Source organism: Arvicanthis niloticus, chromosome 20 (genome assembly GCF_011762505.2).
Source record: "Arvicanthis niloticus isolate mArvNil1 chromosome 20, mArvNil1.pat.X, whole genome shotgun sequence".
Classification (NCBI taxonomy): domain Eukaryota; kingdom Metazoa; phylum Chordata; class Mammalia; order Rodentia; family Muridae; genus Arvicanthis; species Arvicanthis niloticus.
Window position 1 is genome coordinate 28,469,011 of NC_047677.1, and position 6,317 is coordinate 28,475,327.

Sequence of the window (6,317 nt, forward strand, 5' to 3'; positions counted from 1 at the left end):
CTCTGAACGCCCGAGCTCGGGTTTGTCGCTCCCCCCCCCCACGGGAGCGCGTGTGTGGCTTCTGAGGAGCCGTGGTGACGCGGTTTGCTAAGTCCCTCTTCTGCTCCCCTGGGAATAAATGCCACAAAGGCCCCCGGCGCGGAAGGAGCCACGTGGTTTCTGTCCCCCCTAACTCCCCTCTTCCCAAACCAGGGGAAGGCTTTTCTCGTCCACCATGTTTGCATTATGCAATCAGAAAAAAAAAAAAAAAAAAATGTTGCACCTGCGAAGATACAAAGCCTCTAAACCCAGCAGGGTTCCCGCCCTAGCCTGGGGTATCCCTTTTGTTCATCGACGTCTTGATTGGTTTCCTACCTGCCTGCCAAGTTTCATTTTTCTCTCCATTAAACCCAGTGACGGGTCAGCGGCTCATGGCAGTAGACTTTACCTAAATAGAACTTGGTATTCCAAAAAAAATTGTGCTTGGCAGAATGAGACACCTAAAGAAACGCTTGTTGAGGCTCTGTCGTGCTACCAAGATTGCTATGGCCTTTTAAGTTGTAACACAAATTGCACATGGAAAGTCTGGGAAGGTGGAGGGCCGCCCTGGTGTAAGAGACTTAGAAGAGCAAAGCAAGTTAAAGTGGGAACGGACAGTGTGAGGGCAAAGAGAGGCCAGGCTGGACAGACTAAGACTGCAAACCTGGATGGGGTTAGGTTGGAATCACCCTTCAGTGTGCGTTCAGAGATTTCTTTGTGCTACAGACACTGGGAAGTCCATTAGGAGTGGAGTGGGGGCTGGGTGGTACATCGGCTCGGTAGAAGAATGGATTTTATTTACTGTGAGATTTTTATTTCTGTTTAGAGCCAAGAGGCCAATTACTTTCTTGTATGGAAACTTCCATTTCACAGCTTTAATTCATCGTCAAACCTATTTGAAAGTCTTTAGTGCTCTACTGATTTTATAACCCAAAATATCCCTCAGAGAAAGGTTGGGGGGGTTAGTGTGATGATAATTACAGACAGGAAAATCAAAAGTTGTTCCAGAAGCCGTCATAGCTCAGATTTATTAAGGACTTACTGGAATGGCATGGTAAGCAATTCATTGTCTTTGTTCTTGGGTAGCCAAGGATGTCCTTGAACTCCTGACCCTCTGACCTCCATGTCATCTGTGTCTGCATAGCCTTAAAAAGTGGTATTTATTTCACAGATGTGGTTCCCAGTCCCATAAGAGTGAAAATAATTACACTAGATAACACTAAACTCTTTTATGTGGTTGCAGTAGTTTTCTGGCTAGAGACTTGCATGCTTGGTTATCCTATTGTTCCTTTTAATAGCTGGGGGTTGTTTTAGAGTCTAAAGTATGCTCTCTTTAAAAAAAAAAAAAAAAAGTAACTAGTTTAGCTGGGTGGTGGTGCACACCTTTGATCCCAGCAGTCGGGAGACAGAGGCAGTCGGATCCGATCTCTGAGTTGGAGGCCAGCCTGTTCTACAGAGTGAGTTCCGGGACAACCAGGGCTACACTGAGAAACCCTGTCTTGGAAGTAAAACAAACCAAAAAGTAACTGGCTTATTAGCAGAACTCCAAGCTGAACACTTAGGATGAACTCTCCCCAGTGCCTTTCTTCTGTTGGGTTTAAATTACAGGGCTCCTTTCTCTTTCACTCCTTCAACATGATTGGGTAGGTGGAATTCTGTAATCCCTTTCCCTCTTCCCCTGGTATTCAGTCTATTTACCGCCCAAATATATTTGGCTTTGTCTGCACACACTTTGTGTTGTTATGGGTGACAATCCTCAATTCGTTTTGATGGTTCTAATGTATGACTTTTCAATCAGTGCTGCTGTTTCTTTTGGAAGTGTGTCTCTATCATTTCTTTGTGATGAGTGCTCTACCACTATGACCGTTTAGAAGGTCTTGGAATTAGTACATCCAGTTCTCTTGCCTCTTTTATTACAGGAACGTCTTAGTTTAAAGGAGCATTATACCGTGGTAAAGGTGATTTTTATTAGCTTCTTGGTTTACTAATTTAAAAAAAAATAATAAAAAAAAAAAACACCTGATCTTTCCTCACACAGTTGAATCTTGTTGTAAGGCTTGGTGTGATTGGACCCTGCTGTTCCGGTGATGCCTACAGAATTGTTTCCAGATTGATCGCTAAGGAATTGTTTCCATGGAGATGGTTACAACTCACAGCTCCCAGCTGCTTTCTTCTTCTCTCTCTTTTTTCCTTCTCCCCTCCCCTTCCCCCCTCTCTTTCTCTCTGTCTTTCATGTGCTCTCCTGTTAGAATAGAGGCCACAGGAACCCTGAAGAGGATTTCTGTTACAGTGTATAATGGGAGAAAAGATGAAGCAGGAGAAGAAAATGGAAATGCCCACACCCCCCGGGGGGGGAAACAATAAGAGGCTCACGTCACTATGCATTACTCCCTCAGAATAAAGAGGAGAGGAAAATTCCATGCAGGGCCTGCATGAAAATGAAAGAGAAATTGCGAGTGTGCTCTCTCAGGGCAGAGTGAGCACATTAGCTAAAAACTAGTCTACAGTCGATGTTCGTAGGTCCCTAATGATACTTCAGAGTATCACTGGTATGCGATTGTAATCATCATTTTGACTGCATGGAAACAAGCCAAGAACAAAACCACCCACAGCATCGTATTGGGGCTGTGTCATTCTGTGTAAGGGCTTTGGAACAGCAACTCTGACAGGGCTTCATGAAGGACCCTTTCTTTGGTTTATGACCTAAATATCTGAGGTCTTTGGAAGAGTGACCACCTTCTTCACATGGCCACCACTGTTTCCCAGGACAAGGCTTTCAGACAAAGATTCTATTTTCAAGAGTTTGTTTAAATTACTTCCCTGGTAACTATGGAAACGAAAAGACCTCACCTAGTATTATACTAAGTAAACAAATGGTAGACTAACGGTAGGACCCCCATCCCTGCTCCCAACCCAGTCATTTTCTATATTCGAGAGTACCTGTGCGTGTGCGTCCATGGAGGACAGCTCACACACAAGCCTCTTCAGGTTTTGTTTTTTAACGTGTGTGCGTGTGTGTGTGTGTGTAGTGCAGGTGTGAAGGTCAGAGGACAACCTTCATGGGTCAGTTCTCTCCATTCTGCCCTTCTACCATGTAGAGCCTGGGGAATCAAACCCGTGGCATTAGGCTTGCACCTTTAAGTGCAAGCACCTTTACTTGCTGAGCCATCTACTGTTCCCGCCACACACCTCTAAATGAAATAGGACTCTCACTGGCCAAGGGTTTGCCTAGGCTCAGTTGGCTGGCCAGCGAGCCCCAAGACATCCTGCTGTCTCTGCCTCCATGTTCAGCTTCTTTTACATGGATCAAGCTCAGGTCCTCATGCTTGCACAGGACCCACCCTTCCTAATGTGCTTATACCTTCAAGCCCCCTTTCTCTAATTTTTGTAAAGTTCCAAGTGTTGAATTTCTCTGGTAGTCACAGTGGGAGCCAAAGAACCAGGGAAAGTGAATCACCACAGTGGCTTTGTCTAAGTGGGTGACAATGAAGGACATTAGGCATGGATAAGAGACCATTTCTTTCAACACCATTTTATAGTTTTTTGTGTGTGAAGCTTTTTGAGACTTGCTACATAGCCCAGGCTACTCTGAGATCCTCCTCCATTCTTCTGTTTCTATGCACACACAATATTGACAGGTACATATCACCACATTTAGCTTTTAATTATTTTTTTTTTCTTTCAAGATGTGTATATGTGTGAGTGCCTGGGTGAGTTTGTGTGTGAACTCACAGGAGCCCTCAGAGGCCAGAGGGCATTAGATCCCCTGGAGCCAGAGTGGCAGGCAGCTGTGAGTCACTTGATAGGATGCTAGGACCCGAACCCTGGTCCTCTGCAAGGGCAGAGAGCATTCTTTACCTCCTCAGCCCTGTTTTTATGCCTTTAGGCATAGACACTGTCCTAATTAGGGTTTACTGTAGTGAAGAGAAACCATAACCCAAGCAACTCTTATAAAGGCAAACATTTAATTATGGCTGGCTTAGAGGTTCAGAGGTTTAGTCCATTACAATCATGGCAGGAAGCGAGGCAGCATCCAGGTAGACGTGGTGCTGGAGAAGGAGCTGAGACTGAGAGTTCTGCATCGTGATCTAAATGCAGCCTGGAGAAGCTGACTCTTCTGTACTGGGTGAAGCTTCAGAGCCCACCCCACAGTGACGCACTTCCTCCAACAAGGCCACTCCTCCTAACAGTACCACTCCCTGTGGGCCAAGCATATTCAAACCACCACAAACACAGTTTCCATTATATGAATACCTATGTTTCTCCATGTAAAATTAGTAATGATGATTAGACTTTGTGGCAGAGACACTTTAATTTTTACCAGAGTCCAGCAAATCATTAGATGTGTATATTGGATGGTAAAACCATGCCAGGAAGTTCAGTAGAGACTAGGAGACTCTGTGGGCACACACCTGAGACTTAGGTCACTCCCTGTCCCCTGTCATGTGCCATGTTCCTCATGCAAAAGAAACATGTCCTATGGTCACGTAGGCCCAAAATGGGGTTCTCCATGCTTCTGAGGTACCTAGAGGCCCTGAGGGTTTAGCTAATAAGCTTCTCTTCCCAGATAGTCCTCTTTGTAAAAGGTATTTAATCTTGGGTCAGACCCTGAGAAAGGAATTATGCATTCATTTTCTGCCATGAAACCCCCAACCCAAAGAATCTATTGTACAGGGCTGGAGAAATGGCTCGGCCTCTTGCGGAGGACCTGGGTTTGATTCTCAGCACCCACATGGTGGTTCATAACCATCCATAACTCCAGTTCTGGAGGACCTGACACCCTGTTCTGACCTCTGTGGTCATGAGGAACAAATATGGCACAGAGATATACGTGTAGGCAAAACACTCATATACAAATAAATCTTTTTATTTTTTAAATGTCTGCTGCTTGCTCCCAGCAGCCACCATGGGCACCTGACAATTGCCTGTAAATCCAGCACCAGGAGATTGGGTTGCGCACGTGATGTACACATGCAGAGACAATCCTGGTTTGCTTTCTATTCCTATGATTAAAAACCATGACCAAAAGCAAAGGAAAGGGTTAATTTACCTTATACATTTTATCACAGTTCATCACTGAGGGAAGCCAAGGCAAGAACCTGGAGACAGAAGCCGAAGCAGAGCCTGGAAGAAGGCTACTCCTAATGATCCCCTGAAACTGGCGTTACAGACAGTTGTGAGCGACCAATTCTCTAGTCATCTTGGATTGCTCCTTAATACCCACTGCCTTGGTGACCTCTGCTTTCTTGAACCCCCTAGAACCACCTGCCCAGAGGTGGCACTGCCCACAGTGGGCTGGGACCCCCCCCCACATTAATCACTAGTCAAGAAAATGTCCTCCAGGCCTGCCTACAGCTCAATTTGTTGGAGGCATTTTCTCAATCAACTTTCCCTTTTCCCCAGATGACTCTAGCTTGTGTCAAGTTGGTAAAAAAAACAAAACAAAAACAAAAACAAAACAAGAACAAAAAAACTAAACAGTTAACAGACATTGACACATATACATAAATAAAAATGAATCTTAAAACAACAACAAAATAAACAAGAAAGTAGGCATCAAAATCTCCAGTTATTATTCTTGGCTCGTCCATTTTCTTTAGATGTGTCGGTTTTGCATTTTATGCTCTGTTAATAAGTATTCACCAAAGGAAGTCAGGACTGGAACTCAAGCAGGTCAGGAAGCAGGAGCTGATGCAGAGGCCATGGAGGGATGTTACTTACTGGCTTGCTCCCCCTGGCTTGCTCAGCTTGCTTTCTTATAGAACCCAGGATCACCAGCCCAGGGATGGCACCACCCACAACAGGCTGGCCTTCCCTCCTCCATCACTAATTGAGAAAATACCTTACAGATGGATCTCATGGAGGCATTTCTTCAAGGGGGGCTCCTTTCTCTGTGATACTCTCCAGTACCCACTGCCTTAGTGACCTCTGCTTTCTTGAACCACCCAGAACTACCTGCCCGGGGTGGCACCACCCACAGTGGGCTGGGACCCCCCTACCGCCCCCCCCCCCACATCAATCATTACTCAAGAAAAGGTCCTCCAGGCCTGCCTACAGCTTGTATCAAGTTGACACACAAAACCAGCCAGGACAATTCACCCCTTGTCAATTTGACACACAAACCCATCACTATTAAGCCTCAACCCTTACTTACTTATTCATCCCCAAGATCTAAATAACTTTAAAAGTCCCACAGTGTCTACAAATTCTTACATATTAAACTTTTAATCCTTTAAAAATATATAATCTCTTAAAATTCAAAGTCTTTTTACAATTCAAAGTTTCTTAACCGTGGGCTC